Genomic DNA, 10,116 nt, shown 5'->3' on the forward strand with positions numbered 1-10,116 from the left:
AATGAAGAATGAATTTTAGGGTGAATGAGGGCAGAGAAAGCAGAAATAGAGAAACAGAGAGAAAGAAAGAGAAAGAAAAGAGAAAATTAGAGAGAGAGCTGAACAGAATAATAGAGTCACTTTTCATCATTCCTGGTTCATATGACATTGCCACCAAAATATTTACTTTTAAACACAAAATCAGTACACTGCTACAGACTTCATTCTCACTTTTTTAGTTGAATTTCACTGACAAAATATTTTTTACATTTAGTTTGTTTGCAAATATTAATGTATTCATCAGATATTACAATAACTCACATTAAGTAATTAGTCAAGGTAATGTGTTTCAAATAAGGATATCTATGAGGAGATATAATTCAAAACAATCTACATAAGAAGTAGGCTACATTTCTTTTTCTTTGTTTCTGCCTTCAATATTCAACAGAGTTTTGCTGCCATACACCCATAAGGTTAAGACTAATAACATATTAATACACAGATTTAAAAAAAAAACAAATGGCAAAATTAGTAAAAACAAAACAGTGAAGCAAAGTTTAAGATCAAAGCTTAAAGGGATAGTTCACCCAAAAATGAAAATTTGATGTTTATCTGCTTACCCCCAGCGCATCCAAGATGTAGGTGACTTTGTTTCTTCAGTAGAACACAAATGATGATTTTTAACTCCAACCGTTGATGTCTGTCAGTCTTATAATGCGAGTCAATGGTCACACAGTTTATAAGAGTCAATAAACATGCACAGACGAATCTGTGATCTGAAAGTTGACATGATGTTTTCTTTTGGGGTTTACAGTTTATATTATTCAATGCAAATTATGTTTCATGAATCTGATTTGGCAACAATGGACTTCAACGAACACTTCATTGAACAAGGTAAATACATTTTATTTGCTCGCTCTGAGAATAGATTTTTTGTCTGCTTTTTTTGTGTGTGTGTTGAAAGGGAAAACTGTGGTCATTCAGCATGATCTGGCAAGCTTATCAGTTCATGTACAAGAACAACGATGCGATGAAAGTGTTTCTTTTGGCTGTTTCCCTCTCCAAGTAACTGTAGTTTATAGTTGTGACAACTACTAGCAAATGCACTTTCAAATGGACAGTGGTGTAGGAGCTCCACACAATAACTAAGGGTATATTCAATTGTCACTCTAGCACTGTGGTCTTGAGCAACTTCAAGGTACTCGAGGTACTTAAAGGGAAAGTTCAGTCAAAATAGTTTTTGAGGTAAATGACCAAACAGTGCTACCATTTAAGACTTTTAGACCACACATTTAAATGTTTGTATTCAGAATACTGCATTAAAACTCATAAAAATACCTCATAACATACCTGAAATATCTATCTCAACTGAAATATCTGTAATTTTATAAATATATAAGTATTTGGGGAGACAAAAATATGCTATTGCTCATGAAGATTTGTGAGGGGTCCAAATGACTAAGATTGCAAAGCAGTAACAACACACCAATGTAAATATAAATTAAATGATGGGGTTTTTGCATAGTCAAATATATGACTGTCCAAGTTTACATAACGATGTTTAAATATTAACGATATTTGAAGGATTAAATACACATAATGCGTCAACTCTATCTTTCGGAGCAAGAGGACAACACCAAGGTGTAGTCCAATTACAGTGTACAAATACTGAACGAAGAAGGGCTACAAGTTAAGTTATTTATATAGTGCTTTTTACAATGTAGACTGTATCAAAGGAGCTTTACAGTGATAACAGGAACATAATTTTGGTTATATAGCAGCTCTAGAAGAAAATAGTGTCATAGTGACATACTATGGTAGTCAATGGGGGACAAGATCTGCTTGGTTACAACATTCTGCAAACATCTTCCTTCATGTTCAGCAGAACAAAGAAATGTATACAGGTTTGGAACAACTTGAGAATGAGTAAATGATGACAGAATTTTCATTCAGTTCAGTATTGATTCATTTCCGTTGAAAAAGTCATTAGTTATTAATTTAATTAATTTATCTATACAGCAGATCTGGAGAAATCTGTCAGATCTGTCATCATCCAGCTCAGTTCGGTTTTCATACAATGGTGTCAGTGCAGGCAGATCAGTAATATTGTTGAATATCAAGTGTCCCCAACTAAGCAAGCCAGAGGTGACAGTGGCAAGGAACCCAAACTCCATCAGGTAACAGAATGGAGAAAAAAAACCTTGGGAGAAACCAGGCTCAGTCGGAGGGCCAGTTCTCATCTGGCCAACAAACGAACAGTGCATGATTATGATTCAGGCAGCATTACAGGTCAGAAGTCAGCATTCAAAATATTTAATCCAGTTCCATCTGTTTGAAAATTGGATTCATCATGCCGGTATGGAGACAGGTTTGTTGAGGATCTGTGCCACTGGCTGTCGTGTCGATGAGGCCTTCAAAGGGGATAGTCTAATTGACACAATCTCATCTGACACTTCAGGGATGTGTTGTGGACGTGTCTAGGCACAGGTCCTCAATCTGATCTGAATGTGGCCCGGATCCGGCTGACTACGGAAAACCACAAGTCCTCCATCTAGTCTAAATACTCAACTCATGAGTCATCATGATATATTAAAAAGAAGAACAGAATCTGTGCATATCTGGCTTACTTGAACATACGTCACTAGGCAACAAATAACGGCACGCTTGTTCATTTGCATTGAAGCAATAGCGAAATTAAAATGAAGCATAATAATGTGGCAATACATTTGGTTTACAGAAAAGACATTAATATTTTCCAGTATCCTACAACTTTAGCAGATCCTGGCTTATCCTGAAACCGCAGGTTTGTTTTTTTCCCTTGTGGTGTTTGGTGTTCTTTGTAGGGGAGAGCAGGGGCGAAAGTACCATTTTTCAGAAAAGAAAATAATAATAATAATAAAAGAAAATTAAATGATAATATATTAGACATAGATATATTTTTGCTGTGGTCAACTCACAAGTGTGGTCTATCAATACCAGGTGGTATTTTGTACAAATGTAGAATGACTTCAGCATAATTTCACTTTGAACAAGTTGCACATTGATACTTTCGAACCCTTCAGTTGGTACGAAAGTAACACAGGTGGGTCAAAAGTAACACAATACAAGCTAGATATATATATATATATATATATATATATATATATGCAATCCAGATTTTATTTTGTGTGTGTGTGTGTGTGTGTATATATATATATATATATATATATATATATATATATATATATATATATATATATATATATAAAATTAAAGAGTAAAATAATTAGAAAAATTAAAATAAAATAGGAATATATGATTAACTGTGACAATTTGCTGTGAAAATGAATAGAATAGAATAGAATAGAAAACCTTTGACTAGTTTGTCTACTTAATAACAGTGTTTTTTATATACAATTTATTCTTTATTCCTTGTCAGATTATGAATCCTCTTTGAATCCTCTGCTTCTCAAATAATTGTGATAATAATGAATATCCACAATCAGACGATTAATCAATAATGTGATAGGCCTATGCATGACATCTTAAAGTGTTAGTTCACCCAAAAATGAAAATAATGTAATTTATTACTCACCCTCATGTCATTCTACACCCGTAAGACCTTTGTTCATCTTCGGAACACAAATTAAGATATTGTTGATGAAATCCGATGGCCCAGTGAGGCCTCCATAGACAGCAATGCCATTCAAACTCTCACAGTTTTTTTTAAATCGGCCATCACTAGATATTGTTGAAAAGTCTTTATTTAGTTTTTTTGGCGCACAAAAAGTATTCTTGTCACGTTATAATATTAAGATAGAACCACTGAACTCACATGAACTTTTTCAAATATGTTTTTAGTACCTTAATGGACCGTGAGAGTTTGAATGGCATTGCTGTCTATGGAGGCCTCACTGGGCCATCAGATTTCATCAACAATATCTTAATTTGTGTTCCGAAGATGAATGAAGGTCTTAAGGGTGTGGAACAGCATGAGGGTGAGCAATTTCATTTTTGGGTGAACTAACCCTTTAAAAAGAGGAATTATTGTTCTGACAGAAATCAGACTTTTAAATGCATAGGTTGCACAGGTTATACTTTTCTCTTACTCTGACAATTGACCACTACCACAGCACAACAAATATAAGGGCTTTATCTGTATAACCAGCATGCAAATATCAACACATTACAAAATACAACATTATGAAGTCTTTTTCTGTCACTCCCTCTTTTTTCCTTTCTTCTTTCCTCCCTGTATGATATTAAGCAGAGTATTAATCTCTTTGCTGTGTTGGTACAGTGGCACAGCTGAGGGGCAGGCCAGAACTGACAGTATTGTTCTCTCTCTTTATTTATGTCCTGGCTGTACCAGGCAGATGAGGTAAGGCTTCTTTTTATGGTATTATTCTGTAGTGCTGATACATAGAGGCCTGCGTCAAACACAAACACACACACACACACACACACACACACACACACACACACACACACACACACACACACACACACACACACACACACACACACACACACACACACACACACACACAATACCTCTCTGTCTCTACAGCAGCAAACTCATACTCCTCCTCCCATTGCTTTGCCCTCTCTTGCTCTGCACAGCTCCCTCCCTCCTCCCCCCATTTCTCCATCAATAGCACTTTTCCCCTCTTCTCCTCTGCGTCCTCTTTTAAACCAGTCACAGCATTAGCATGTGAATCGCTTGTATATCTTCTTTTATATGATGCACTGACAACTGGCTTTTTAGAAAAGGAGGAGGAAAGAAGGAAGAAAAAAATATAAAGACTCAAAAACCTCCCCCTCTCCAGAAAAAATACAAAAGAAGAGAAAGAAAACATGTTATTTGCTCTCTCAAGAACTTACTCACACTGGCCGCATCCCTCAAAGACTCTAGCTAACTTATATAAACATATAGGAAGTACATGGAAGATAACATTACAAGCAAATAATCACTGTTGACCTTTCACCTTGTAATTATATTATATGCCAGAATAAAAATCTCACTATTATCCAATAATCGTAAGGCTTACCTAAGGATTGACCTTAGGACTGAATAGGAACATACTATTTGATAACATGTTAGTTGGACCAAACACAGCTTTTAAATTGTGTTCTGTTAGCGTTGTACATCTCTCTCCCTGCCTGTCACTTTTTTTCCATCCCTTCTTTTTCAGTTTTTTACTCACAGAAATTCTCAGACGTATAGTAAACCATGCTTTTAGCATAAAACTCCAAACACCACTGTGTGCACACAAACACACACACACACACACACCTACACACACACACACACACACACACACACACGCACACACACACACACACACACACACACACACACACACACACACACACACACACACACACACACACACACACACACACACACACGCACACATGTTGTGTTTCTGTGAATTGTGGGGACTTTCCATAGGTGTAATGCATTTTATACTGTACAAACTCTATTTTCTATCCCCTACACTACCCCTAAACCTAACCATCACAGGAAACTGTGCACACTTTTACTTTCTCACAAAAACATCATTTAGTATGTTTATTAATCCATTTACAATGTAGGGGACCAGCACACTCACAACTCACACACACACTTATGTCAGGTTCGCTATCTTTGTGGGGACATTCCATAGACGTAATGGTTTTTAAACTGTACAAACAGTATATTCTATCCCCCTACACTAACCCTACCCCTAAACCCATCACAGAATACTTTATGCATTTTTACATTTAAAAAAAAAAAAAAAATTCTCAGCTTGTTTCCTCATTTAAGCCACGCACACACTTAACGACTGTAAGGCCGATTATGAATGTAAATTGATATTTATGACTGATCGCGCTCAAACGCGTCCAGTCAGAGCCAGTTGCGTTCAGTCTGCGATTACAGTCGGTGTACAAAAACCATGTGTAAGTATATAAATCTGCAATCTCTGTATGTTGAGCACAGTCTTAGAATGTTTTAGCTAGTCGTTAAATGTGTGCCCGGCTTTAAAGCGGAACTCGGTAAGATTTGCGAAGCTCCCCCTGCAGGTTCCTTCAGTGAATCACACTGTCGTAAATACTCCAAGCGCAGCTCTGGACTACAACGACTACAACGCTCACCAGCGCAGTAGTTTTGCAAATACAGTACAAGAAATCTCGATGGAGGTGGGTAATTTTTGAAATTGTCTTATAAAGTCATAATATATACATTGTTTTTGAATTACCGTGAAGCATTTTGTCACTCTCGCGTGAACGTGAACATGAGGCGAGATTGTGTCGGGTCGGCGAGGCTCAACTTGCAAGTGCCCTTTTTTGCGTAAACGTGCCAGAGGGGGTTAGTGCACGCCTCAAACACACCACTACAAGTCAATTAACCATTGTAAGGTCTTAGAAAACTATTTATGAAGGTAAAAAAAGTTACTTAGTTCTGCTTTAAGTCCCCATGGTGACATGAGTCCCCATGAGTCTGTGTGCATTCAGGTTGAAGTCCCCACCGGGATAGAAAATTAAGGACACACACACACAGCGTTTTTTCTGTCATTTTTTACATTGTCAGGTTAGTCTCTTTGAAAACCTAGCAGTGCAAATCCAAACAGACACACCAACCTTTTAGCCATAGAGCAAAGGGTCAGCCTCGCTCTTCCTTCCTCCCAGACACAGACACACACAAGTATAAGGTTTCAAACTAACATCCCCACAATAATTCAAATTTTGTAATATAACAAGGCAATGTTTCAAAAAGCAGATCAACTTCAAAGAGTTGAAACTGACAGATTAATAGTGGCACAGAAATGCATCATCATAAACCATTGAGGTTCAACCCATTAAACTCAGATCTTTTGCCCTACAAAGGCACATTACATAAACACACACACACACACACACACACACACACACACACACACACACACACACACACACACACACACACACACACACACACAACTGAGAGGAGACTGACTGTCCAAGCATAACAGCTGTTTACCTCCTCTCTCCCTCTCTCTCTCTCTTTCTGCCAGCTGACATCATCCTCTCACCTCTCCTCCCATCTTTTTCTTGGATGAGTTGTGTTATGACAAGTTTAATTGTGTGCTGTCTAACCCATAACATTTCTGTAAATATTGGTCATGCCAAGGCCGTCAGTAACAGGAAGTATGTGAACTGCCTTCTCCTCACAGTAGCACAATGCCAGTCTTTGTTCTGTGAGTGATTACTATGAGTTATTTTGATACTGCTTCACTAGACATGCACAGAGCTAATCTGCCTACAGAGATTACATAGTTTGGTGACATTTTTAATGATATAATACTTATATAATATTATACTATATATATATATATATATATATATATATATATATATATATATATATATATATATATATATATATATATATATATATATATATATATATATATATATATATAGTGAATGACCATATATATGCATGATCCAAGCAAGCGAGAGTTTATTTACCCTCCATCAGGAACTATACATTGTTTCAGAGTAAAAAATCTTTCTCTCTTTCTCTCTCTCTCTTTTTTTTTTTGATGTCTCAGGAAGTTTCACTTACAAGTGGCTGGAGCTGTTAAATACTGCTGAGTGATTCAGTAATGAGAATGTATGAACAGGCGTGGGTTCCCTAATGTCCTTGTTCATGTGTGTGTGTGTGTGTGTGTGTGTGAGTGTGTGTGCATCCACATTCCTGTAACTGACGCTTGCTGTTACTCACTTTAGGGAGGGCAGGGTGACTCACTACTATGTCATCACTAATAACCCTCGCTGAAGAGAATCTGTAACACACGCATATTTATATGTGTGTAAGCACACACATACAATCACAATGGTCATATATATATAGTCAAAACAGTATCCTGTCAGACTGAGGGTTATGTAAGCATACTAATGCATTTGATACAATGGTTCGTAAAGAAGCACACACACACTACTCCAGCCCACACAGCTGAAGGGCCCTCTGAGAAAGTGACTGTGTGAAAATCTCTATCTACTTCATAATATTGTTCTGTGAGCTTCCCAGACTTTGCAACAAGTGCTCATAATGTTCTTAAAATTGGTCAATGATTGAAAAATATTGTGACACAGCTTAGAGAAATGTACCCAAGGTTTTTTGCTCAAGGCTGAGTACAAGTATTTCAACACTTACTAAGCCAACAAGACTGTTTCTTTAAGATACTCATCTAAAATACTGTTGCTCTAACCCATAATAAGACGAGTCCTAAACATGAACCTCTCCAATCAGAATGATTACTCAGGAGTTTCTGTCTGTTTGTAAAGCTTTCCCTGTCGATTCCTCCTTATAATATCACAGAAAGAAAACAAAAACAGCCCGGGATTGTTGATTTACGAGAGGTTGCTTTTAACAAGCCTAAACTGTATTAAGTTGCAAGAATCATCCTCATAACTGCTCCGCTCTTGGTGCGTGAGTCTGCGCAAGTACACGTGTGTGTGTTTGAGTGATTTATTGCTCTGTATCACTCTATGACCCACTGCTAAGTCTATAGCACTGGAATCATAAGCTGAGCGCAGTTAAGTGACGGCACTCTGACACACTTAGAAGTTCATAGGAGAACATGTTATATGCTAACACAACATCCTGGGCACATACTGACACGCTTAGCAATTGAGGAGTTTATGGGTTAGAGATCTATCAGCATTTGCTCAAAATCAGGAATATATGTGCATTAATCTTTATGATTAATGTCCGATAAGCTAGGTCTGCACAATTTGGGTAATAATTCTATTTTTTTTTGTTTTTTTTTAATGTAAACTCCATGCTGTCCCTTTTTTGTAGGGCTGCACAATTTGGCCCAAAAAACATAAAACTACTAAATAAAATTTGTAATATTTGTAATAAAAGTATTGTAATATTTTAATATAAAATAAAAAGTATTTCGAATAATAATAATACTAAAAATAATAATTATTTTAATAAAGATTTTAACGGTATGATAACAGTCTCAGAAAATATCACAGTTTCACTGTATATGGTATTAAACAATCAATTATTATTATTATTATCATTAGTTACAATGGCCCTTAAATAAATGGGGGGGGGGGGGGGAGGGGGGGAGGGGGGGTAGGGTTGAAACCATTTGTTTGTTTTGTTTATTCAAATAAAATAAAAAATACAAAATCAATAATCAAAAGCATATTTAATCTATTAAATTGGATTAGATTCAAGGGGACCTATTATGTCCCTTTTTACAAAATGTAATATGGGGTGTTTTCACACCTAGTTCGTCTGAGCCCTCGGTGTGGTTCAGTGTGTATATGTAAATAAATCAAGCGATCTCAGACCCCGCTAAAGGACCCAAAAGTGAACTGTGACGTACTGAGTACGGTTTGTTTGTGAGTCCGCTTGTGGTTCGATTTGTTTGTGACATATGAAAGCAATAAGGTCCTGGTCCGCTTTGTATTTTGTTTCGATGTGTACCTGGAGGCTTGCCATACCTGCGGCCATGCTCCATCACTGCTAAAAATAACAAAACTTTTCACCATGTCACCTGCATCAATGATGACGCTTTGGCATATGCCTTTCAGCGTGACAGCAACTGAAGCACATGTGTAACTAGTCCACAATCCGGATTGGTGTTGTGTCACCTCTTGACGTGTGGCGCGTATCAGGGAAGTAACAAAGGGAACAGGGCAACACAGTAGTGTCAGCTTTGATAGGCTGAAGCAAGCCACTTCCAGGCATGCAGGAAGTATGGCAAAGGGACACAGCGTCTCGTTCCCTTCTCAGGGAACAAGGGTTACAGTCGTAACCTGAGACATTCCCTTTCGAGGGAACTTGCGCTGCGTCGATGATGACACTTTGGGGAGTGAGATGCTCACTACACCATACTATCAAATGCCTGTCCAGGTGTGAAACTGTACAGGTACAGCTCAGAACGAGAGCACTCAAGATTCCGGTGTATCCAGCAGGTCCAGGCTATAAAACCTTACAACAAAGGTTTTGTTACCATACTTAATGCCATACCTCTGGTGGAAAGGGCTTACTGGCAGAGGCGAGGGCAGACAGCACGCCTCGAGACCAGGAAATTGCCTCTGGAATCCACCTGCTGATTGTTAGTTTGGTAGCTGGGCAGTCCTCTTGGGGGCCCAAAACATACCAACAAC

Source organism: Megalobrama amblycephala, linkage group LG15 (assembly GCF_018812025.1).
Source record: "Megalobrama amblycephala isolate DHTTF-2021 linkage group LG15, ASM1881202v1, whole genome shotgun sequence".
Classification (NCBI taxonomy): Eukaryota; Metazoa; Chordata; class Actinopteri; order Cypriniformes; family Xenocyprididae; genus Megalobrama; species Megalobrama amblycephala.